This window comes from Ochotona princeps, chromosome 7, assembly GCF_030435755.1.
Source record: "Ochotona princeps isolate mOchPri1 chromosome 7, mOchPri1.hap1, whole genome shotgun sequence".
In the NCBI taxonomy this organism is placed as follows: domain Eukaryota; kingdom Metazoa; phylum Chordata; class Mammalia; order Lagomorpha; family Ochotonidae; genus Ochotona; species Ochotona princeps.
The window spans coordinates 5456249-5481358 of NC_080838.1; the positions used below are offsets into that span (position 1 = coordinate 5456249).

Genomic DNA, 25110 nt, shown 5'->3' on the forward strand with positions numbered 1-25110 from the left:
ATTGAGAACCTCCTTCTAAGTAACCAGCAGCCAGAGGTGGAGAGGTGGCCCAGTGCAAGCAATCATACCAGAAAGAAACAGGGTTCCAGAGGAAATATACACAGAAGGTGCCCTTGCCTTGAAGAAGCCAAGCCCTGAAATACCGTGTAGAGTTCAGGGAAGAAAGAGTTGGGGATTCTTCTGGTTAAACCCTGCTTGTTGGGCCCAGCGCAGTAGCCTAGCGGCTAAAGTCCTCGCCTTGAACATACTAGGATCGCATACGGGTGCCTATTCTAATCCCGGCGGCCCTGCTTTCCATCCAGCTCCCTGCTTGTGGCCTGTGAAAGCAGTCAAGGACAACCCAAAGCCTTGGGACCCTGCACTTGCCTGGGACACCTGGCAGAATCTCCTGGCTCCTGGCTTCAGATATGCTTAGCTGTGCCAGTTGCCTTTGTCTCTCCTTTTCTGTGTAAATCTGCCTTTCCAATAAAAATAAATAAATCTTAAAAATTTAAAAAAAAAAAACCACTGCTTGCAACTTCCTCAATGACTGATCCATATGACCTCTTTCCCCTGGGGGTAGGAGGGTGGCAGGAAGCTCACAGCGGGGAAACAGCTGAGTTTCCGGCTCAATCTAAAGTTGGACAAACTGCTGAGAAGAGGAAGCTGGGGAGAAGCGCCTCTGGTTTCCGGGTCAGCTTTGGGAGCAAGGGGGTGGGTGGGAGGTAACACGGCAAAGAACGGACTGGGCTATTAAAACCAGAAGCCCTGGGAGCTCACTGGGTCTCCCTCAGGGACTGACAAGCCCCACCTTGGGTGTGCATCAGTGCAGGACTGAGTGGGAGAGCACTCCATCCCCCCTCTGGACCATGGGCAGACCTCCTGGTGGTGTCTGCTGGCACGGCGCTGGCCCCGGGTGGAGAGGACTGTCAGCTCCAGAGTGAACAGCAAGGCTGCTGCTGCTGCGATTCCCCCAGCAGCAGCTGAGCAGCGGGCGGGTGTGAAGTGTCTGATTCCGAATCCCATTCATCAGAGGCAGGGGAGGCTCTGAGTGCATTCCAGCAGGCTGGCAGCCTGCGCGGCTGACAGCCAGGGGCTGAGCTCCAGCAGCCGGCAGAGGGAGGAGACTCCCTTTCAATTCAGCCCAGGGGGTGTAATTGTTGGTAATTATACAGCCGCCACTCATATGCAAATTGCGCATAAGGAGCCCTCCTTTTAAATTGTAATTTTTCTTTCAAGCCCTGGAGGCACCCAAGTGTAATTGCTGAAGATGTCACAAAAGAAAGAATGGGCACTCCAGTCCGGGAGGAGGCTGCGGGCCCAGCCAGCAGCTTGTTACCCTCTCACCCTGGCCAGGCTTGGCTCCCATCCTGCTCTGGGGTCTCCTGGTGAGCCCACGCCTCCTCTCTTACCCGCCCCCATCCTCCATCCCCAGACAAAGCCGCACCAGCATCCTGCACAGGCACACAAAGAAGGTGGGGGGAAACAAGAGGGCGCACAGGGAGTGACAGGCTGGCAGTGGTGCTAACGCAGGCAGTCAATCCTACCCACCAACACCAATTCCAGAAGGAGTGCAAAACCTTTGTTGTAAAGATTATAGCCACTAATGAGGTAAATTTTTGCTGATGGTATGTTGGAGCTTTTAATTGATCGGGATGATACTCTGCTGGCTCTGTCTTCAGACCAGAGAGGGTATACCTAAGAAGCCGTTGAACTTGACTGGACAACAAGATGCTGGACTCTATGTTTGGTATATGCTTGCAATGGGGGAATCTCAACTGAACTTGAACTGTGGTTATGCAACAAGGTGGAGGAATCCACCATGGTGGGAGGGTTTGGGGAGGGGTGGGAAGAATCCCAGTACCTATGAAACTGTGTCACATAATACAATGTAATTAATGAATTTAAAATAAAATTTAAAAAAAAAAAAAAAAAGATTATAGCCACAACAGGCCAAAAAAGAAAGTAAAAATGAAGGGCTGCCATGACAATAAAAGGAAACAAAACTGTCGTGTGCAACATGATTACAGCTAAACACACACACTGAGGAAAATGAGAAAGCAGTTTACCAAATATTAAGAATTATGTCAGGATGACGGAAATATCTGTTACGTTCCCTTTTCCCTTGTTTTTCCAAAACTGTCAACTGCCTCAGAGTCTGCGCTTTCTGGAAATGAAAGCACTTTGGGAGGTACATGCTTCTTAAATACTGCTTCTGGGTCTTTGCTTTTAGGAATCCAATAACAGGTGTCCACATTCACAAATTCTTCAAAAGCCCAAATTCAAGTCTTTTGCTCTATTTTCCCCTAAGTCCTGCGGCAGGGCATACTCAGCTGTCAGTCTCCTGTGTGCTGGCCCTCACCATCCCCAAGCCAACCAAGGCCTGAACAGGGAGTCAACCCAGTCTCAGCCCTGGTCCTGGTCGGGACCCCATCTGAAAGTGTCACTCAGAAATCAGACTGCCCTGAGGCCTGGAAAATACCTCCCGCAGCTTACACCTGTGCCTGGTCCTCTCAACCCCAACGCTCCAGTCCAGGTACACACTTGTGCATGCGGGCGCGCACACACACACACACACACACACAACCCCTGGGGCACCTACCTCACATCTCAGACACAGCAGGTGTAAAACTAAGCTCCTGACCTCACCTCCAAACCCAGTGTGCTGGGGTGTTCAAGTCAATAACCTTGGTGTTGTCTTTGACTACTCCTGGTGCCCTTGTCCAAGGTCTTGTAAATCCTCTGAGCCATGTTTGCCGGACACCCAGATCCTCACCAGACCCACGCCACAGCGGAACCAAGTGCTGTCACCTGCCCTGATGGGACTGCCTGCCACTACCTTACTGGCCTCCCAAACCCCAACCCGGGTCCAGACTCTGGATCAGCCAGCGTGGTCTTCTCAAATGTGGCTTGGGTCCCATCTGTCACAAGTTTCCTCAAAGTGTCACGGACTTCCCATTTCAAACATGCACAAGCATTCCTCATCACGCTGCCACTGTCTTTAACTGCATTCTGGCTGCTTCTCTGTGCTCTAACCAGCACGCTCTGCAGGCCACTCGGGGACCCCTGCAGATGCACATTCCCACCTAAACGCCTAACCAGTGGCTTATCTTCCTGCATGGAACATTCTTCATCCAGAAAGCTTCATGCAAACACTCTCACCTCCTTCCAATTATCAAAGAGCTGTGTTCTTTCATTTGAGTGGTGGATAGAAAGATTTCCCATCTGCCTGTTCACTTCCCAAATGCCTTCAACAGCCAGGGCTGGACAGGACCCAAGCAAGTGGCTGGAAACTCAATCCAGGGACCTGACCACGTGAGCCACCGTCACCACGACCTCCCAGAGAGCGCACCAGCAGAAAGCTGCAACCAGCAGCGGAGGCTCTGATGCAGAAAGTGGACATACTAGTTAGGCCAAATGCGTGGATCCAGCAAAAGAACTCAGATACTCCGACAAGGCTTCTGAGTATCCTAACCACGAGGTCAGATGCCCACCCAGATGCGACCCTCCTGATGAGCTCTACCCTACAGCACTCACCCTCTGTCCCTGTCCTATTTCTTTTCGCCCTCCCCTTTCCCGCCCCCCACCTCCCATTCCATGGATCACCTTCCAGGATCCACCCAATTCAGCTGCCTGCTGTATTGAGCTTTGTTAGCCCACCTTGCCAACCACACTGCGAGCATCAGCTGGACAAAGATTCTATTATATTTGCTAGTGTGACCCAAGAATACCGACAACAAGCAGCACCACCAACAGTCCCTCAAACTCGTGTCACAGATCCATTAAGATCATAATTCAGAACTCAGACTATTTCTTTCTACTTACCTAATAAGAAGTTGTTTTCATTCTAACATGAAACCATAGGATCATAAAAATATTCCCTAGGGCACAGTGAGGTAGCCTAGCGGCTAAAGTCCTCGCCTTCAACATGCTGGGATCCCATATGGTGCCTATTCTAATCCTGGAGGCCCAATTCCCATTCCAGCTCTCTGCTTGTAGCCTGGGAAAGCAGTCCAGGACAGCCCAAAGCCTTGGGATCCTGCATCCACATGGGAGACCCAGAAGAAACTCCTGGCTTGGGATCTACTGAGCTCCAGCCATTACGGCTGCTTGGGAAGCGAACCAGCAGATAGATGGAAGATCTTCCTCTGTCTCTCCTCCTCCAAAACCTTTCAATAAAAATATTTTTTAAAAATATGCTAAAATTAGATTACAGCAGTGGTGACACATAACCTTGTCAACATACCTTTGAACACTAAATCATACCTCTCCCATGGCAAGTGAATTTTACATAAATAATAAAATATACACGTGTGTGTGTGTGTGTGTGTGTGTGTATGTGAACCCAGGTAGAGAAGGAAAAGAGGAGACTGTCCCAAGCTCCACGGGCTCCTTCACTCTGTGTTCAGACATGATGCAACACACACGTGCAAGCGTGCGTGCGCACACACCCAGGCAGAACGAACCGCCCTTTGATTAGCACTGTCCACGCCTCCTGTCATTATGCAGCCCTTTGTAAGCTGCAGCTAATTCCTGCCTATTATCCAAGTGCAAAATCATTCTGCCCAATTTCAGGCAGCCTGGCAGCTGTAGAGAACAGCTCTGCCCTTGTCTGACACACAACCCGTTGCCCCGAGCAGCACCACCATCTGGAGGCATCCATTTCTGTCAAGCACACACTTCCTAAAAGACGAGAACAACAGGGCCTGCCTGCTTCGTCTGTCGGCAGCTTACTTGGAAAAGCCAGCGTGAGAACAAGAAGGAAGGGCAGTGATCACAACTGAGGCGGAGGGAAGTGACCAAGCCAAGCAGGGACAGAACAAGTGTGTCTACCAAGTCAGTGAGGGACCCTGAAGCCAGTCGGCCTTAGAGCTCAAACAGTCCCAAAGCCACTGAATAATCTCTTGACTTGTCTCCTTAAAAATGACTTCCTTTTGTCAATTACTTCCATTCTGTTCTTCCTTTAACAATAAACAGAGATATGAAACTATACCAACAGTACTTTACACACTGAAATCCTGTGTTATCTCCTATAAACACCATATTTACACAATAAAAAATGCTGTATAAAAATAAAGTCCCTGGCGGCCCAGCACAGTAGCCTAGCAGCTAAAGTCCTTGCCTTGGATGTCCCAGGATCCCATATGGGCACTGGTTCTAATCCCAGCGGCCCCGCTTCCCATCCAGCTACTTGCTTGTGGCCTGGGAAAGCAGTCAAGGATGGCCCAAAGCCTTGGGACCCTGCACTCACGCGGGAGACCTAGCGGAAGCTCCTGGCTGCTGGGTTCAGAACGGCTCAGCTCCAGCCGCTGTGGTCACTTGGGAAATTAATCATTGGACAGAGGGTCTTCCGCTCCGTCTCCCCTCTTCTCTATATATCTTACTTTGCAATAAAAATAAATAAATAAAGTCCCTGGTTAAATGTTAAATGTCCAGCTCTGAGTACACACAACTCAATCTGTATTCTGTTTTCACGAACACCTTGAATCCTTTAATAACAGAAAGAGGAAACTCTATACAACCCACACAGAGAACCCTGCCACATTCTGGTACCTGATACAGATGAAATCCCTTTAAACCCAAGAAAAGGAGAACCCATGCAGTGGAATTCCACTGCAGGGCTGCTCAGTACCACCTCCTCTTCTTAACAGAATCCTGCCTGAGCTGCACACAGACACAACTAGTAACACAGTCCACCAGTCATCGGATGGAAGAGCTTCCTCTCCGTTCCTCCTGTCTGTATATCTGAATTTCCAACAAAATCAGGGGGAGCTGATCGAGGACGGCCCAAAGCCATGGGACCGTGCACTCGTGTGGGAGACCCAGAGGAGGCTCTTGGCTCCTGGGTTCGGATGGGCTCAGCTCTGGCCATTGCGACCACTTGGGAGCAAATCATTGGACGGAAGATCTTCCTCTCCGTTTCTCCTGTCTGTATATCTGAGTTTCCAATAATAAACAATAATAAAAAAAATTTTGTAAAGATTTATTTTATTGGAAAAGAGGACTCACAGAGAAAAGGAGAGACAGAGGAAGATCTTGCATGCACTGGCTCACTCCCCAGACAGACACAACCAGGGCTGGGCCAGACTGAGGCCAGGTGCGTCCCCTGGGTCTCCCACAGGAGTCGCAGGGAGTTGGATCTAAATGAGGCAGCCAGGATACACTTGTGGGACACTAACATCTTTATCAGTTTTACCACAGACCTGGCTTCCTGGGAATACTCCTTCCAAGGAAACTCACTGTGCGTGCACCTGCTGGGAGAGTACTACTCAAAGTTCCAGCATGTGTGGGAAGAATTGCTGGCCCACGCTTCCTTCCAGCCCTCTGGTGCTCACTCTGGACCACTTCTGGTGGGGCTGGCATTTCCAAGACATGATCAAAGCCTGCAGTGTCCAGGAGCTCCGGGTTGTGGGAATGAATCATTACTTTAGGCAGAAAGGGATTCAACGCTGGGAAGCAAGCATTTGCAAAGTTGCTGCTGAGTTCAACGGACCTCCAGCCTGGGCTTGCGGAGAATAAGGTCAGAACCTTAGTGAACTGGCCCCTGAGGCAGGCTGGTGCTGAGCACCCCATGGGGAAGCAAGGGGCACATCGGGGAGCAGTCCCGGAACTGCAGGGTTAGCCACAGCCGTGCCCTGTGCTCCCAGGCAGGGTGTGAGCGCTGGCCCGGTGTCAGCGGGAGGATCACTCCCCTCCCTTGCTCTGCTTTTTCTGTTCGCTTTTTCATACAGAGGTTGAACTTGGATGAGCCAAATACGCTGCTGACGGGATACCGCCCACCCACCACCCTTCCGGAGGTCTCCAGAACTGAGCCCAGCACGCTTGCCCACTGGAACATAGCCCCCCACCACCCACCACCTCTATTAACACACGATCACCCCAAGACTGCCTCACCTACATGCCTTCCTCAGCCTTCGACTTCCCCTTCCTTCCTATGGCGAAACCGTTCATTCAGACTGAGTACTGACCTAACAAACTTTTTTTTTTTTCCTAAGCATTTCTTCTTGGATTCAGCTCACCATGTACTTGTGTGGGTCCTGACTTACCACTCCATAAACTGGCTCTACCAACACCAATCCATTCCTTCAATCTTTCAAGTTACTGAACCTGAAGCTAAATTCACGAGACTAATTAGACAGATACATCTCTACTAGAAAACTAATTATCAAGATCTGACAAAATTCCTCTAGCATTTTTTACACAGTCACTTCTAGAGCCTAGGTCCAGCACAGCACCAGGTGCAGTGACCATCTTATACAGCCCTTGGCCACAGCAGTTTGCATTCCCAGGGGAGCAGCAGAGACCTAACAACACAAAGGAGGAGGCAAGGACAAGAATTTGAGAGGCTGTAACCAGAGCACGGCTACCACTCTGATGGGAACTCGGCACTGTGTGGGCTCCGACGATGCGCTCCGCTCCTGAGGCACCTGTGAGGCCCGCCAAAGGAACAAGGGGGAAGCGCTTGAGTAACAGCCCACAGAGGCCATTTTTGCAATCAGATCTTACCTAACCTAACACACAGTGTGACTTTTTTTTTACTACATTTATTAAACTGTAATAAAAACATTCCATCAAATTACAAAACCTGAGCAAACAGTGTGACTTTAAACAGACACATGTCACTTCTGGGAAATCTCCCAGGCTACCTTGGGGAGGCAGGCCTTTCCAGGACATGAGGCCGCTCCTAACAGGAGGGACCGAGGCCGGGAGCACCTGATAGCAGAATACAAGACATGCACGCGCCCTCACCTTCATCCCTGCGCTCCTGACCTCCGCACAAGCTCCCTGTGCCTCCCAGGTCACCTGTGGTATTGTATCTGCACTAGCATTCAGATCTCTACCCCCACCCCATCCTGTGAGAATTCAAGTTTCTGCCTCCGGTGGCCTTTGCACCTCTCTGAACCCACTCTCGTTCAAAGCAGCAATATCTGTTTCTAAATTAGGAGTCACCAGCCTTCCTCACTTGAGTCTCTCTCCTTCTCAGTAAGCAGAAAAACACAGACACTGTATATGTCTCTTCCGGTTAGGGTGCAAGCACTGAGACAAAAATCAACCACAAACTACCCCAGCAATCAATGCTGCGCACAGCACAGGAACCTTACGGTCACTCTCTGGAGCCTCCCTGGACACTGGGGGACAGCAATGGAAGCTTCCTCCTGGTCCGTGGGATACCTTCATGTGCTCCCCTGCCAGAAGGACGCCCAAGTTCACAGCTCACAGAGACCCGCTGCACACCCCGCAGACGGGAAACCACGCTCCTTAACCAAAGGTTTCTGCTGCCTCGGAAACTCTCACAGCGCTGCAAACAGAAAGTGCAGTATGAGACACATGCTGAGAGGAAGGCCCTGGGAAGAGAACCTGCAAGACAAGACCGTTATTTCAAAGACAGGAGGAGGAACGGAAAATGGAAGTGAGAGAGTCATTTCCTCTGAGCTTCAAAAGCAAACTCTTTCCTCCTTCAGCTGCGCCTAAACTCACAGCTCCTCTCACCTTCCTGTTAACTGTCCAGCTGCTTTTGACACCCCTGAATTTTCACAGATGGACGATTTCTATTACCGCAAGTAGAATACATTTTTAAAACCCAGGACTCTTTTTTTTCAATGTTTTAAAACATGCCACCATTGGGCCCGGTGGCGTGGCCTAGCAGCTAGAGTCCTCGCCTTGAATGCACCGGGGTCCCATATGGACGCCGGTTCTAGTCCCGGCTGCTCCACTTCCCATCCAGCTCCCTGCTTGTGGCCTGGGAAAGCAGTTGAGGACGGCCCAATGCCTTGGGACCCTGCACCCGCGTGGGAGACCCGGAAAGAAGTTCCTGGTTCCCGGCTTCAGATCGGCGCAGCACCAGCCATTGCAGCTCACTTGGGGAGTGAATCATCGGACGGAGGATCTTCCTCTCTGTCTCTCCTCCTCTTTGTATATCTGACTTTGTAGTAAAATAAATAAATCCTAAAAAAAAAAATTTAAAAAAATGCCACCATTTTCTCCAGGCACTAGAAAAGGGTACATCAGATCCCACCCACACACGTCAACCAACGCCAGCCAATATCACACACATTTGTTCCCATCCAACCCCACCAACTGGGTGTGTCCCTACCAGAGTGCCTCCATTCTGACAACTAACCTCCCCCTGCTAGAGGTGAGCTGTAACCTCTTGATGTCGGAGAACTCAACACGCATCTCTCATGATGGGTGAGTGAATGTCAGACCACAGGGAGAGCGCCCCCTGGAGAGAATACAGGGCTCCGACTCCCACAGGGAGTAAACCCCAAAGCAGAACCTTGGCATTGCAGAAACACAGTGCCAAAAGACGAATCTGAGGACCCACCAACACAAGGTGGTCCACGGGGCATGAACAACTAAGATGGAGTTCCTGGCTCCTGGCTTCCAAGGTGCTATGGGGATCAGATCACTGCAGTTATTCAGCGTGCAAGCAGATGGAAGATCCTGCCTCTCTAGCCAAAACTCCGCCTTTCCAATAAATCAATCCTCTCTAAAAACTTGTTCGTTTTTATTTAAAAGGTAGATCCACAGAGAGGAGAGACAGAGAAGGTGTTCCATTCACTGGTTCACTCCCTAAATGGCCGCAACAGTCAGAGCTGAAGTGATCTAAAGCCGGGAGCCAGAGCCTCCTCAGGGTCTCCCACATGGGTGCAGATCTCAAGAACTTGAGCTGTCCTCCACTGCTTTGTCTGGTCGTAAGCAGGGAGCGGGTTCCGAAGTAGAGTAGCCTGGACACGAACCAGCGCCATATGGCTTACTGGCACCACAGAGTGGAGGATTATTAGCCTGTTGGAGCCAAGTTCCGCAATAAAAAAATATTTTCAAAAAAGGGAAAAAAAAAAGACCCTGAGACTTTAGAAATAAGTCACCAAATAATTAAAGGAAAAACTCCGTTGACTCCCTGGTAAGATTTATTCACTACTGCAAGATCCAACTACCTGCCTGTTATAACCTGAAATCCTTTAAAAAAAAAAAAAATCTGTGGCTTTGAGCTACATGTGAACTTGATGGTTGAAGTGCAACAGAGAAAGACCATAACCTGAACCCGAGCTTCCGGTGAGGGCTAGCCACCTCAGGCAGCTAGTACAGGGCGAGCAGGGCCACATCTCAGGTCCTGCCTCAGAGAGGACACAAGGATGGCGCCCTGAACCAGAGAGTCAACAGAAGCAGCACACCGCAAAACTCGCCCTGGCAGAACCTCTTCCCTGGCCCCGGCCAGTCGCCAGCTTCTATCACAGCCCGCTTCACACCAATACAGCAGTTATCCCCTCTTCTTGGGGCATATCAATGAAACAGAACTCTCCCATAACACGTTTTACCTACACATCATGTCAAGCAACAGACACAAATACAAGTATGTGTTACTAGCCACCATTTTTCTTTTTGGCCTTTTAGATTTTTGTTTTAATGTATCTATTTATTAATTTGCAGAGTACAGTACCAGAAGGAAGGGGAGAGAATCTTCCATCCGCTGATTCACTCTCCAAATGGCCAAAACAGCAGCGACTGGGCAAGGCGAAAGCCAGGAGCCCAGCCCTTCTCCACGTCTCCCATGTGGGGCAGGAGCCCAATAACTGCGACACTTCCCACTGTCTGTCCAGGTGCATTAGAGGGGGCTGGACTGGAGCAGTCAGGACTTGAATCGGTGCCCATATCGGATGCCAGCCTTAGAGGCAGTGGCTTAAACAGCATCACCACAGCACTGGGCCCAACCTTTTGAAAAAGTACAGTGTAACATGGGAGAACAGCTGTTGTCAACCCAGAACAGTCCTGCTTCCTGGCCCCACCCCACACGTGGCACCGAGTGTGATGAGAAACTCAGCCTACCTCTCTAGCAGAGAGACCAGGAACCAGCACATGGCCCTTCCAGGGCCAGGTGCACTGCAGGGAATCCTTGAGACACAAGGCTCAGAGTGACAATTAGCAGAAGCCAATGCCAAATTCCCCATTAGACTTTCTGCAGAGAGACAGAAGAGCTCAAAGCAGAGGGAGACACAGAGGGATGATACGGTGATACAGCAGGCTAAGCCCACATTTGTGACCTGGTAACATCCCCTATCAGAATACAGGCCAGTTTGTACTTCAACTGCTCCACTTCCAATACAATTCCTGCAGCAGGAGATGGCACAAATACCTATGTCCCTGCTACTCATGCGGCAGACCACAGAGCTCCCAAGGCCATGATTTTGGGTTGGTTCAGTCCGAGCCATTGCAACCACCTGAAGAAAGAACCAGCAGATGGAAGACACGCTTGTCTGTCTACCGTCCTACTTCCACCTGTCCTATACTCCTCTCCCCACCCCCAGCACCTGTTTCTTAGACAGATACACACATACATACATTTTTTTTTTTTTATTACAAAGTCAGATATACATAGAGGAGAGACAGAGGAACATCTTCCTTCCGATGATTCACTCCCCAAGTGAGCCGCAACGGGCCGGTGCATGCCGATCCGATGCGGGAACCTGGAACCTCTTCCGGGTCTCCCATGCGGGTGCAGGGTCCCAAAGCATTGGGCCGTCCTCGACTGCTTTCCCAGGCCACAAGCAGGGAGCTGGATGGGAAGTGGAGCTGCCGGGACTCGAACCGGCGCCTATATGGGATCCCGGCGCATTCAAGGTGAGGACTTTAGCCGCTAGGCCACGCCGCCGGGCCCATACATACATCTTTTAAAAAGAAAAAAGAAAAACAGATGGGACAGAAAGCCTCACAGACTCACAGTATGCTAGACTATCAGTCCCCAGCAAGGAGCACGGGGCAGAGAGGCCATTCATTCTCTGCCTTCTTTGTCGAATTACCTAATCTCCCTGCAAAAACACTTCAGTTCTGTAACGCGAAAACTATGTCATGAAGTCAGGGTGAGGCTGCCAGTCACCCAGCATGTGCTTTCCTCCTTGAGTGACTCAGGGCACCTCTGATTGGCTGGCATCATGGTTCTCACCCCAAGCCTAGGATACATGTTATCTATGAGGCCCACTGAAGGGAATGGGCCAACTCCACATTTTCCCCCACAACGCTATCAATCATGATATAATAATTAAATCATCCCAAGTGACTCTAACTATAAAACTTGAGGCCCAGGTCAGTGTTTGGCTCAGTCTGCCTACACGCTGGTTGGCACACCGGTGCCCAAGCCACGTATCTGCTCTGGGTTCCGGCTTCCTGCTAATACACAGCCTCGCAATCTGCAGTCCCGGCCCCTGCACTTGGCCCCTCCTCCCACATGCTTCAGCCAGCTGTAGGCATCTGGGGAGTGAGCCAAAAGAAGCTTTCCTCAAGAAAACAGATGGGACAGAAAGCCTCTAAATAAAAGTTTTTCTTGGGCCCGGTGTGGTAGCCTAGTGGCTAAAGTCCTCACCTTGAACGTGCTGGGACCCCATATGGGTGCCTATTCTAATCCCGGAGGCCCCACTTCCCATCCAGCTCCCTGCTTGGGGCCTGGGAAGGCAGCTGAGGACGGCCAAGAGCCTTGGGATCCTGCATCCACGTAGAGACCCGGAAGAGGCTCCTGGCTCCTGGCTTCAGATCTGCTGAGCTCCAGCAGTTGTGGACAGTTGAGTAATGAATCAGTGAAGGGAAGATTTTCCTCCCTGTCTCTCCTCCTCTCTGTGTATTCTGCCTTTCCAATAAAAATAAATAAATCTTTAAAAAAAAAGTTTTTCTTAAATGGGCTAAACATAAATAAAAGAAATTAAGGCCAGAGAAAAGCACGACCCATGGGCACACCCTCTGGGTCACTTCAGCGAACGTTAACCTCAATTCTCAAACCTGCTAAAACCTCAATCCCTCTTGCTCCAGAATCTCCCCTTCCTCGCATCCCAAGTCTGATTTTCAGACAGGCATCACAGATTTAGTTCTCACCTATACAGGCTGGGCCATGTCCCTTTTTTTTTTTAATTTATTTATTATTTTTAATTCATTAATTACATTGTATTATGTGACACAGTTTCATAGGTACTTGGGTTCTCCCCACCCCTCCCCAAACCCTCCCACCATGGTGGATTCCTCCACCTTGTTGCATAACCACAGCTCAAGTTCAGTTGAGATTCCCCCATTGCAAGCATATACCAAACATAGAGTCCAGCATCTTGTTGTCCAGTCAAGTTCAACGGCTTCTTAGGTATACCCTCTCTGGTCTGAAGACAGAGCCAGCAGAGTATCATCCCAGTCAATTGAAAGCTCCAACATACCATCAGCAAAAATTTACATCATTATGGAATTAATTGACATAGTAATGAGTAACCAATATGGTACAAGTATAGGCGAGTTCTTAACCACCTTCTGTGACCACCTCATTGACGTTTCAATTTTAGTTTATACACAACATATAACATTCATAACATAACATGTTATACATAACATCGTGTCATCTTAAATTAAGGCAAACATGTGGTATTTAACCTTTTGGGATTGGCTCATTTCCCTTAGCATTATGGTTTCCAGTTTGGCCCATTTGGCCACAAAGAACTGCATTTTGTTTTTTTTAATAGCTGAGTAGTATTCCATGGAGTAGATGAACCATAGCTTTCTTATCCAATCCTCTGCTGATGGGCATTTTGGTTGCTTCCATGTTTTTGCAATTACTGATTGTGCTGCTATGAACATAGGAGTGCATGTTGGTTTCTCATAAAACAAGTGTTCTGGATATATTCCTAGGAGTGCTATTGCTGGATCATACGGTATGTTGAATTTGAGTTGTTTGAATATTCTCCATACTGATTTCCATAGAGGCTGTACCAGCCTGCAGCCCCACCAGCAGTGGAGTAGGGTTCCCTTTTCCCCGCAACCTCGCCAACAAGTGTTGTTGGTGCTTTTATTCATGTGGGCCAGTCTTACTGGCGTTAGGTGGTACCTCATTGATGTTTTAATTTGGATTTCCCTTATTGCCAGGGAACTTGAGCATTTTTTCATATGTTTATTTGCCATTTGGGTTTGTTCCTTTGTGAAGTGTCTGCCCATTTCCCCTGCCCATTTCTTGAGTGGCTTGTTTGTTTTGGTGTTTTGGCTGTTTTGTAATTCTTTGTATCTTCTGGAAATTAGCCCTCTATCACCTACGTAGTGCGCAAAGATCTTCTCCCATTCTGTGGGCTGCTTTTTTACTTTACTGATTGTTTCCTTTGCTGTACAGAAGCTTCTTAGTTTGATGAGGTCCCATTTGTTTATTCTGGTCTTGATTTCTATTGCTTTGGGCATGTCCCTTTAAAATTCACCTGCCGACCATGCCCAACTGCCCTCAAGTCATGCCCGAGACAACCAGCTCCCCTCCCCCAACTTTGTCAGGCTGAGAATAAACCTCACGTCCTACAGAAGGAACTTCATCCAGTGGCGGCAGTAGACAAACATCAGACAATTAATTTTGCAACCATATCCAACTAAAAGGTAGCGTGATTCAGGCAATTTTAACTAATACAGTTGGCCAATACCTGGCATAACATGTACAAACTCTACTCACAAGAAACTGTATCTCAGATCTTTTATTTTGAACTAAAATGTTAAGGGAACAAAAATTAAAGTTCTAGGTAACTCTGTGACCTTTATTTATTCAGAACTGAGACGCACAGTGGCACAGGAATTATTGCGTGATGCTTACTCGAATGAACTACAGCCAAAAGAACTTTCTCAATCCGTGACTCTTTGCAGAAGCGTAACCACCAGGCATCAAACAGGGTTAGAAAATCCCAAGAGTGCCTTTGGGACCTGGCACAGGACCCGGGAAATTTCTCTGCCTAGCCCCAGGCCTAGCAAAGCCCAGGCAGAAAGTGGGGGAGGGCCCCCCAGCAGGTGTGGCTGGGGAGGTGAGAAAGCAGATAGCTGGGACATGGCCCTGGGAACAGCCACACTTACTAGGGAGCACCTGGGGCCGGGCACCCAGCGGGGGAGAGGGGTGTCAGAGGACCCCAGGGCCTTGCTATCAAAGAACACCATCCTGTGGAGGGGGTGGAGGGAGGCAGACAGGTAAACTGGAGAAGAGTGCAAAGCAAGCAGACAGTGCAGGCTTAGAAAGCTCAACTGTAAAGAACACGGCAGAAACTCAAAACCCACAGGTTCAAGCTCCCAAGGCGAGAGCGGCTGAGGGTTCCCACTTGGCAGCTCCCCCAGCTCACTGGACACAGCCTGGGACCAGCCCAGGCTTCATTGCTCCCTCCCTCCCAGCATACCCTCTGGTGCCCCAAGAACTAACTGGCTCTCCCTTGGGTGGCAGGCATTCCTGAGCTCAGCTCTGACCACCAGCCTGGGGCTACTGCTAGAATATGGTGAGTGACCTATCAGAATATCAATGCAGGACAGGCATACCAAGAAAGTCCTAGCTTTAAAGCCAGGGCCCACCGAGCTCCCTGGACAAAGAACCATTTCTCCTTCCTACTGTGGTGAGCACTGTTCCTCCCAAGACAGATACCACCGGAACACACCAGCAGCAGCTGGAACCTTAACACACATGCAACTGCTACTTCACAGTCTGATCCTAACGCGTGTAGAAAGAGGAAACAAGGCCTAAAACGACAGAGCTAGCTAGAAGGGGGCAAGACTGTGCAGTGCATGCCTGTGGATCCTGCTGCTCCCCAACAGGAATCCCAGCCAGCCACCCCCCAAATGTCACACTCCACTGGCTTCCCAGGGTACACTGCAGGCAACTTCACCCGCTCATCCCCTCCACACAGACACACTGAACACCTGCTCTGGGCTAGGTCCTGGATCCGGAGTGTACACTTCAAAAGGCAGGTCAACCGTCCCCATGGCCCTGCTATTCACTCATGAGTTCTAACCAACAAGGACTCTAAGGAGTGATCCCATTCTTCACGCTGAATTGACTATCGCCTCCTTTCAGAGGACAGACGCCTGGCATATACAGACCTGCCTAGCAGGCGGCCCTCAATGAACCCATGCAGCCAGCGAGAGGACACAACTACAGAATGCAGAGCTGTTCCCTGCTCCTCTTCCCCAAGGCACTGCCAGGACCGTGCCAGTTTGCTGCCTACAGGGGAAAGCTGTGTAAAGGCCGGGCCTCTCTTTGTAAGATGCTGTGAGTTGAACACTCCAACTGCTAAGTCTGTTTGAACGTAAAAGCGTTCCTCTTGGGATGGGCATTTAGCCTGGCAGGGAAGTGACCAGTGCAGCTGCTCCTGGGACACTGCAGAGTACCTGCTGAATACCAATACCAGGAGACCAGTAGGTCTACCTCCCCAACTGCAAGGATCACTGGCATGGGAAGGTAGCCTATGTTTGTTCAGCGTCTTCAGATGCTCCCCATCCCCTGCAGTGTGTCAGCTGAGGGAGTCGAGCCCCGTGGCAGCATGCCTAGGTTCTGTGCAGGCCCCCAGCGAGCTGCTGGCAGGCCATTCAGCAGAGGAACTGACTGCTGAACTTGGCATTCACTCAGCTCTGGGCTTTACCCGGCAGTTGGACTTTTACATGCGTAAGTGTGGAAACTCCCTGTGGGCAAGGAATGGCAAACTCCCTGTTCTTCCACACTTGTCCCGCAGCTCACACTCAACAGACACTGGGCAAGGCAAGGGAGCCTTGGGAGGCAGGGGAGCAGTGCATTTTGGACCCCAGTCCCAAAACTTGACATGGTCCTCATTGCTGAGGGGAATGTCTTCATCCTTGTGCTAAATCCCAGGCACTAACTGAATGCATTTGCTTTACAACTATAGTTGCCATTTGCAGCACCCCATCCCATATGGTCTGTGTCCTAGCTGATCCACTTCTAATTCTGTTCCCTGCTAATGTAGCTGGGAAAGCAGATGACAATCCAAGTGCCTGGGGCCCTGTCAACCACAAAGGGACATCTGCACAGAATTTCATGATCCTAGTTTCAACCTGGCCCAGTCCTGGTTTTTGTAACCACCTGGGGAGTGAACCAGTAAATGAAAGATCTCCATGACTCTCACCATATAACTTTCCTTTTCAAATAAATAACACAGACCTTAAAAACAAATAAATAATGTTGCACTCACTTGCTATTTCCCTTCCATACAAACACAGGCCTTAAAATTTTAATATCTGCAAGGGGGGCAGCTTGCCGGCTGACTTTGCCTGCAGCGCCAGCTTGACTTTGCCTGCAGCGCCAGCTTCCCAAATCGGTGCTAGTCTGAATCTGAGCTTCCTCACTTCAGATTGAGTTCCTGCTCAAGGCTTGGGAAAGCAGAAGAGGTAGGCCCAAGTCCTCGGGCACTTGCACCCATGTAGGAGACGTATAAGAAGCTTCTGGCTCCTTCGGGAGGCCATATGGGAGTGAGCCAGTCTCTCCTCCTCTCTGTAATTCTGGCTTTCCTATCATAAAAATAAATAACATTCTTTACACACACTGACTGTCAGACTGCACCAACCCCTTCCATGGCAATTCCAAGTGTCTCCTTCCTTCTGTCCCATGCTTTCCCCTTCAGTGCCATCATTGTCGCTTGAAGCTTCAGTGAAAAGTCACAAGCTCCGGGGCAGCCAAGTGAGAAAGGTCTCCCACACTTGGATCTGGGTATCTAATCTTTGGCTTCAAAACTCAGTGTGCTAACAGCCACCCATGATCGCTGCAAGCCTAGCCCCACCCAGGGGCCACAGAGAGCTCACCTCACCCAGGACCCAGAGCCACAGCTCCGGGAATCCCAAAGGCTTCCCCTGCGCAGGCTCCTCTCTGGCTGCCTGGGCTTCTCCCCCTGCCTAAGGCTCTGCCTCCCCTCCCATCACCACTTTCAGCTTTCACAAGGCCTTTACCAGGTGGAATTTCCCCAAGGGAGGATGTTCCACAACTTCAGGCAGACTGGCAGGAGGAAGTGTAGGAACCAAGTTGAAAGTGGTTAAGGCACGGTGCAGAAGAAGGCTAAGGGCCAGGGCCACAGCCAGGGCCAAGTGCCACCAGATCACGACACCCATCCCATCCTGCACAGACCTGGACCAAACAGGAAAAGAAGCAGGTGCCACGCTAGAGTGGAACTAGGGAGTCAGCATATCTGTCCCCTGAGCCACACAGTCCACAAGGAAAGCTGGAACTCGGTGTGGTCAGAGCCTAGTGTACCGATAACAAAGCCAGAGCACGCGGTCACGCTGACTGCTTTGTCCAGTGAACACGCATAAGAACTTGACACTTTTCTTAAGTCACACATGATTTCATCAAAAGGAAATTTCTCAATAGCCAACCCAATGCTTTCTTTCTCACTATTCTACCCCCACTAATCTACAATATCACATACATTGCATTTGTTAGAAATGAAGGCATTTCATGAAGGTTCCAGGAAGTAATACTAAAAGGTAAGTTTTGGGGGCTGACGCAGTGGTTTAGCAAGCAGCCAAAGCTTCAGCCTGTGCTGATGGCATCTCCCCTCCCCCCATATGGGTGCTAGTTTGTGCCCTGGCTGATCCACTTCCCATCCAGCCCCTGGCTTATGGCCTGGGAAAGTAGCTGACAATGGCCTAAGTCCTTGGGTCCCTGCTCCCATGTAGGAAACTGAAAGGAGGCTCCTGGCTCCTGGCTTTGGCTCAGCTCAGCTCCTGCCATAAGAGCCATTTGGGGAGTGAAGCAGCGGATATGGGACCTTCTCTCTGCCTCCAACTCTCTGTAAAATCTGTCTTTCAAATGAAGTTAAATAAATCTTTCAAAGCGGTAGGAACATTCAAAAAATGTCTTGCCATGTCTTTTGAATAAGATGAAAAATCATATCTTTAAAAAGATTTTTATTTTGAGGCAAAAAAAAAATATGAAATCCATACATGTGAGTCTTCAAAAATTTCACGGGAGGGGCCTGGCACAGTAGCCTAGCAGCTAAAGTCCTCACCTGGCATGTGCCAGGACCCCATATGGGCAGATTCTAATCCCGGCAGCCCCACTTCTCACCCAGCTCCCTGTTTGTGGTCTGGGAAAGCAGTCAAGGAAGGTCCAAAGCCTTGGGGTCCTGCACCCACTTGGAGACCTGAAAGACGCTCCTGGCTCGTGGTTTCAACTTGGCTTAGCTCTGGCTGTTGCGGCCGCTTAGGGAGTGAATCAGCAGATGGAAGATCTTCCTCTCTGTATATCTGACTTTCCAATTAAAAAAAAAAAAAAAAAAGGCTGCCTTTAGTCTGAGACTCCAGCAGCATCCCAAGCTTTAAAAAAAAAAAAAGTTCATGGGAAATGTATACTAAAAAACCAACAAACATGGATTTCAAATGTTTGAACCAAAATAGATGTGTCTTTACTTTCATTTTTCCATGAACTTCTCAACGTACCCATCTTCACTTTGTCTGACATGGCAGAGACAGACAGAAACATCTTCCATCTGGGGCTGGGCTAACTTGAAGCCAGGAGCCAGGAGCCAGGACCTCCAGACAGCCAGGCCAGTCAGGAGCCAGGAACTCCATTTGGCTGGGTCAGCCTGAAGCCAGGAGCCAGGAGCTCCTCCTGACTCTCCCACATGTGCTGTGCTGAGCTAGCCCCTTGGCTTACCTGCCCAGCCTGTGCCCTGGAAAGAAGCCAGAACAGGAAGCAGAGTCAGGGTTTGAACCCAGGCACTCCGACATGGGATGTAACACCCCACACAGCACCTTAACCACTGTACCAACCACTGTATCCCCAACTCCCTACAAACTGTTTCAATGTCTTTTTCTTCTCCATTTATTTTCATCTAACTGAAAGGCAGAATAAGAGCGAGAGAGTGCATATCTGATCTTCCATTTCTGGTTCACTCCCCAAATGCCAGCCATAGCCATAGCCAGGCTGAAGCCAGCAGTCCCAGGAGCGCCACCTGTGCCGTCCATGTGGGTGGCAGGGGTCCAAGCCCTCAAGCCACCCCCGCTGCCTCACAGGATGCATCAGTAGGTTGGCTGCGGCAGCAATCAGCGCTCTAATATGCGATGTGGGCCTCACCGCCAGCAGCTTAGCTCACCATGCCACAATGCCCGCCTGTTCCTGAAGTTCTGGAACATGTCTGGACATCTTCTGGTCTAGGGCAATTTGCTAAGTCATTCACTGTATTATCAAGCTTTTCCAACCCAAAGTTTCTTCAACTCACAACATTTGCTGCTTCACTTTGTTGCGCCCTGGGGACCTGGAGCCAGGAACCAGGAACCTGAACCCTGGGTACCAGGGACTACTACTGGTTCTAGGTGCTCTCCGGACCTGGTCTGGTCTATGCCTCTCTCCCCGACTGCCACAGGGAAGACACCAACAACTGCGTCCTTTGAAGTACTCACAGGGGTTGGCCAAGGAGCCCAGGAAGAGAAGGGACCTTGTTTATGATGAGCGTACACCCACCAGGCCCAGCACACTGGTTCCAGGTAGTGTACAAGGTGCCTACACCTTGAGCTATACCACAGACCTGGCTTCACTGGCCTCCCCTTTCTCCAGCAACATCCACACAAGCATGTTCTCCTGCCCTCACTTGTTTGGGGGTCTTCCAGGATCCTGGGAGGAGCCCTGGGGATGTACATATATCAGTGATGATTTTTTATTATTTACTTATTTAATTTTTTTCCCAACAAAAGCTATGCACAAAGAAAAGCGTTTGCATTAAGACCCCTAACCTTGGCACCTGACTTACCCCTAGACCAGATGCAAAGATACAGAACGCTTCACAAATGTGCGTATCATCCTTGGGCAGGGGCCATGTTAATCTTCTCTGTATCATTCCAATCTTAGTATATGTGCTGCCAAAGCAGGCACTTGGTGATAATTTTTATTAAAACTTCAAATGTAAGGCATATTGGATTTTTTTCCCCCTTTAACATAGTCCCACCATTGGTACCAGAGCCACTACATGGCACACCGGGCTTCTGTCTGCAGCACCAGCATCCCATTTGGCTGCTGGTTCATGTCCCACCAGCTCCACTTCGATCCAGCTCCTGGATAGTGACCTGGGAAGGCAGCGGAGGATGGCACATGTCCTTGGGACCCTGCACCTATATGGGAGACCTGGAGGAGGATCCTGGCTCCCAGCTTCAGCTAGATCCAGCTCTGGCCATTGCAGCCATTTGCTTAGTGAGCCAGTGGATACAAGACAATCCCTGTCTCTCCTCTCTCTGCTTTTCAAATAAAAATAAATGAATCCTTAAAGAAAATATTCCCACTGCTAACCCCAGTAAGTTTTGAGCCCACAAAGCCTGCAAGTGTTCAATGAGTTGCTGAACAGCTCAGCGCTCAGTTTTTGCGTCAAGGTCACCAAACTTTCATGCGGCTGAGATCTGCCTACTGGCTCACAAAAAGGATAGCAGTGGCAAAGGAAACTGACTTTTCATGGCAGCAATTCATCGTGCATGCGTGTGCGTGTGCGTTGATGACCTCAGATACTGTGTGTATCTATGTGTGTTTCTTTCTTGATGACCCCAGATGCTGTCAGGTTCTGTTCACCAGAAGCTGAGTATCTCTTCTAGCCCCTTCCTGATTTTCTGGTAACCCCGTGGAGACTCACCGGGTGAGCTCCCACTCGGAAGCCTCCCCACAGATAACAGCGTTCTGGACCCCACGCTTCCCAGGTGGAGACATCGCCCAGTGTTGAGTGGTGGCCCTTCAAGGCAGTCTGTGCCTCAGGTTCCTATATTCCCCAGACTTTCTGCGTGCGGTTTAGTACAGATTGAAAAGGACCCCATAAAGTTCTTGCATGGGAAACCTCTGGCTTAATCTTACAGGCTGGATATGTGGGACTTTGTTTGACGCCACAGCACTGGAAAGCTTCTACAGTAGCCAGCTAAGCAAGCGGGGCTCTCTTGGCTCACAGGTTTGGAGCTTATGGTCTGAAATCAGATGATCACTGGGCCATCTGCTGAGGCCAAAGGGTGGCAACAGTGAAGCCCCAGCAAGAGGAGTAGACGAGGCTGGGCCAGTGCAGACCAACCTTCCATTCCCACCTCCTAGACGTCATTAAGTGCATCAAGCCTGGACCCTCTTGGTACCATTAGTTCACGACTTGGGACATCACTACATACCCAAGTTGAGGAGCCACATCCTAGCAAGTCCCAGAAGCTTCCTGGGCACAGACCTAGACGAGTCACAGGAAGTAATCACCACAGACAGGAAACAAAGACTTCTGCCAACTCAATAACCAACAGATGCAAACTAAAGGAAGTTAGAGGGTGGGTGTGGTGGCACAGAGGGTTACACCATCACTTGGGATGCCGCATCTCATGACACAGTGCCTGCAGTCTAGTCCTGCCTCAGCTTCCAATCCCAGGAGCCAGCCATTCGTGACTAGATGGGTAGCAGGGACCCAAGTGCCTGATCTCTGATGGGAGAGTAGGGGGAGATGGGGCCCTAGGGGAAGTGTCTACGATGCGAGGGCTCTGCCATGACAACTGGGACAACACTGTGACCACTCTCCTGGTGCTTCCCCGTGTACCTTGGAGGTGGAGGCCCTCACCCAAACTTGTATCCTGACCACCTAGTGTCTCCGATCTTCAGAACTATGAGAATATGTGTGGAGGACTGGGCATTTAGCACAGGAGCTGAGACGCTCACATTCCATTCCAGGGAACCTAGGTTTGAGCCCCAGCTCCACTTCTGATTCCAACTTCCTGCTAATGCGCACCCTGCAATTCAGCAAGTGATGGGCCAGGTATTTGGGTCCCTAACACCAAAGTAGGAGACCTGGATGGAGTTCCCGGCTCCTGGCTTTGGCCTGGCCCAGCTCCAGGTGTTGTGGGCAGCTGGGGAGTGAACAAAGAGTGAACAAAGAGAACCTATGTCCACACAAAAACTTACAAATGCTCACAGCAACATGATTCTTAATAGCCAAAAATTAGAAACAAACTAAATGTGCACCAATTGATCAATGGATGAGTGAAATGCTCTATAGCCATAGGACTACGGTAATCTTTCCCCTTATCCAAGACCTCTGGTGAAGACCTGAAACCTTGGGTACTACCCAACTCTATCATACTATGCTTTTTCCTGAATAGCCAAAGCTGTGACAAACTTAAATCAAAATTAATCAATCACAATATTCTGTAATAGAAGTTGTACTAATATAGTCTCTTTCTCTGGGCAGCACATTATGTCACAGTCACCCTGCTGGTGGCGATGTGAGACGATATAACACCTTCATGACAAGATGAACTAAGGTGGGCAACACAGGCGTTCCAATGATACAGGGCTACCAGGAAACACAGGCACTGTGATGCACTGACATCTAATCTGGAGGATTCATGAGCAGGCAGCATATATTATTGGGTGGGCACAGTAGACAAAGGAATGACTCACACCCCGAGTGGATCACAACTAGGTGGAGTCTGATGGCAGAAGACTTCATTATGCTCCTCAGGCAGTGCAATTTAAAACCTAGGAATTGCTTCTTTCCACAATTTTCTATGTAACATTTTCAAACCGCAGTTAACCAAGGGCAGCCAAAAGTATGGAAAGCACAACCACAGATAAGGCAGGACTACTGTCTTTGGTAACAGAAAGGACCAAAGCATGTCTATATACCAAAACACAGACAAACACTGAAAACGTGAAACTAAATGAAAGCAGGCCAAGAGAGGCCACATGCTATCAGAGTCCATTGACAGGAAACAGAAAAGGTGTGTCCACAGAAACAGACAGTGGCTGCCAGAGAATGGAGGGGAGGGATGAAAGTGACTACTAATGAATGGGAGCTGCCTTTACAAGACAATGAAAGTGCTCTGAAGTTCAACAGCTGTCAATGCTGTAAAAATATGAACACAAACGTGGGGTTGTATGAGCTGTAAATTCCATCTCAATAAGGGTAATACTATCTGTAGTTTTACAGTGCGATTTTCTTCTTCACACATTTCCTGAGATTTTTTTTTTTTTAATTATTTAATTCACTGGAAAGCCAGAGGGAGGCAGGTTTTCCATTTGCAGGCTCACTCTGCCAAAGCCCGCAAACAGCTGGGCTGAGGTTGGGTTGGGCTGGGACTGGGGTTGGGCTGGGCTGGGCTGGGCTGGGGCTGAGGCTGGGTTGGGCTGGGACTGGGGCTGGGGCTGAGGCTGGGTTGGGCTGGGACTGGGGCTGGGGATAGGCTGGGGTTGGGGCTGAGGCTGGGGCTGGGACTGGGGCTGGGACTGGGGCTGGGACTGGGGCTAGGCTGAGCTGGGGGCTGGGGCTGAGCTGGGGGCTGGGGCTAGGCTGGGCTGGGGGCTGGGGGTGGGCTGGGCCAGGCCAAGCCAAAGCCAGGCAAACCGTGTTCAACCAGGTCTCCCATGCGGGTGGCAGGATCCAAGCACTTCAGTCTTTATTACCTGCTGCCTTTAAGGGCACGCATGACCACAAGTGGAAATACAAACTGCAGGGCTTGAATCCAGCTACTCAGGAAAGGGAACTGGACGTCCTGACCAGTGTCCTAACCGCTATGGCAAATGCTCCCCCACGCTCCGACCCTGGATAAACATTTTCTAACAACAGACCTACCACCAGCCGGGGAGCAGTAGGAATGACTGCTAACTTCAGTTTCCTGTTCTAAGCTAAGCAGAGCAAGGGCACTCATCTTAATGGTACCTGACTCACAGCGAGATTGGCATGAAGAAATGAGGCACCACTTGCAGAGGACTTTAAAAGGTTGTAGGATAAAGCAAGCCAGCAGCAATTAACTATTGTGATCATAACCTTCATACTGAAAAATAAAAAGCCATTTCTATTTTTAAAACCCACCCATGCCTTCCTACTTACATCATCACACATTCTTGAGTCATTTCTCATCATTTAAAAAGCAATTCTTTTCTTGGTTTCTTCTCAGCTGAGACAAACACCCAGACAAAAGTAACCAGAGATTCAAAAGTAGCAGAATCAGCCATTCATGAAGGGCAGGACATTGGCGACAGCAGACCCCACACTGGTCACTCCCCCTTCTGCCACACCTACCCAACAATTTCTAAGAGGAAGCGTACCCTCAGTCTCTCTTTCCACAAATGTGGAAATCAAAGCTTGCAGACACCTGAGACTGGGGTTACCCAGGGAAGAGACTGAGCCACATTCCAAATCAAGGTCAATGACCCTCCTGGGTAGTAACCAGGGAAAACTGGTATTTTAACAACAAGCCACTCAAATGAAGTGGCTGTTTAAAACAGACTTGCTTGGGACCCAGCACAGTAGCCTAGCGGCTAAATCCTTGCATTGTGTGCACTGGGTTATTCCACATGGCTGCAGCTCATATCCCAGCTGCTCCACTTCCCATCCAGCTCACTGCCTGTGGCCTGGAAAAGCAGTCGAGGACGGC

The 25110-nt window shown here is 49.8% G+C and overlaps 1 protein-coding gene and 1 non-coding gene across 3 annotated transcripts in view; both read right to left on the reverse strand.

Moving 5' to 3' along the window:
• Positions 1 to 25110, reverse strand: part of TMEM131L (transmembrane 131 like) — a 173832-nt gene that overhangs the window by 96876 nt on the left and 51846 nt on the right. The gene's annotated exons all lie outside the window — the stretch shown is intronic.
• LOC118759035 (U6 spliceosomal RNA) lies at positions 20499 to 20605 on the reverse strand. The gene has a single exon (XR_004995943.2). It is a non-coding gene; the product is annotated as a U6 spliceosomal RNA (small nuclear RNA).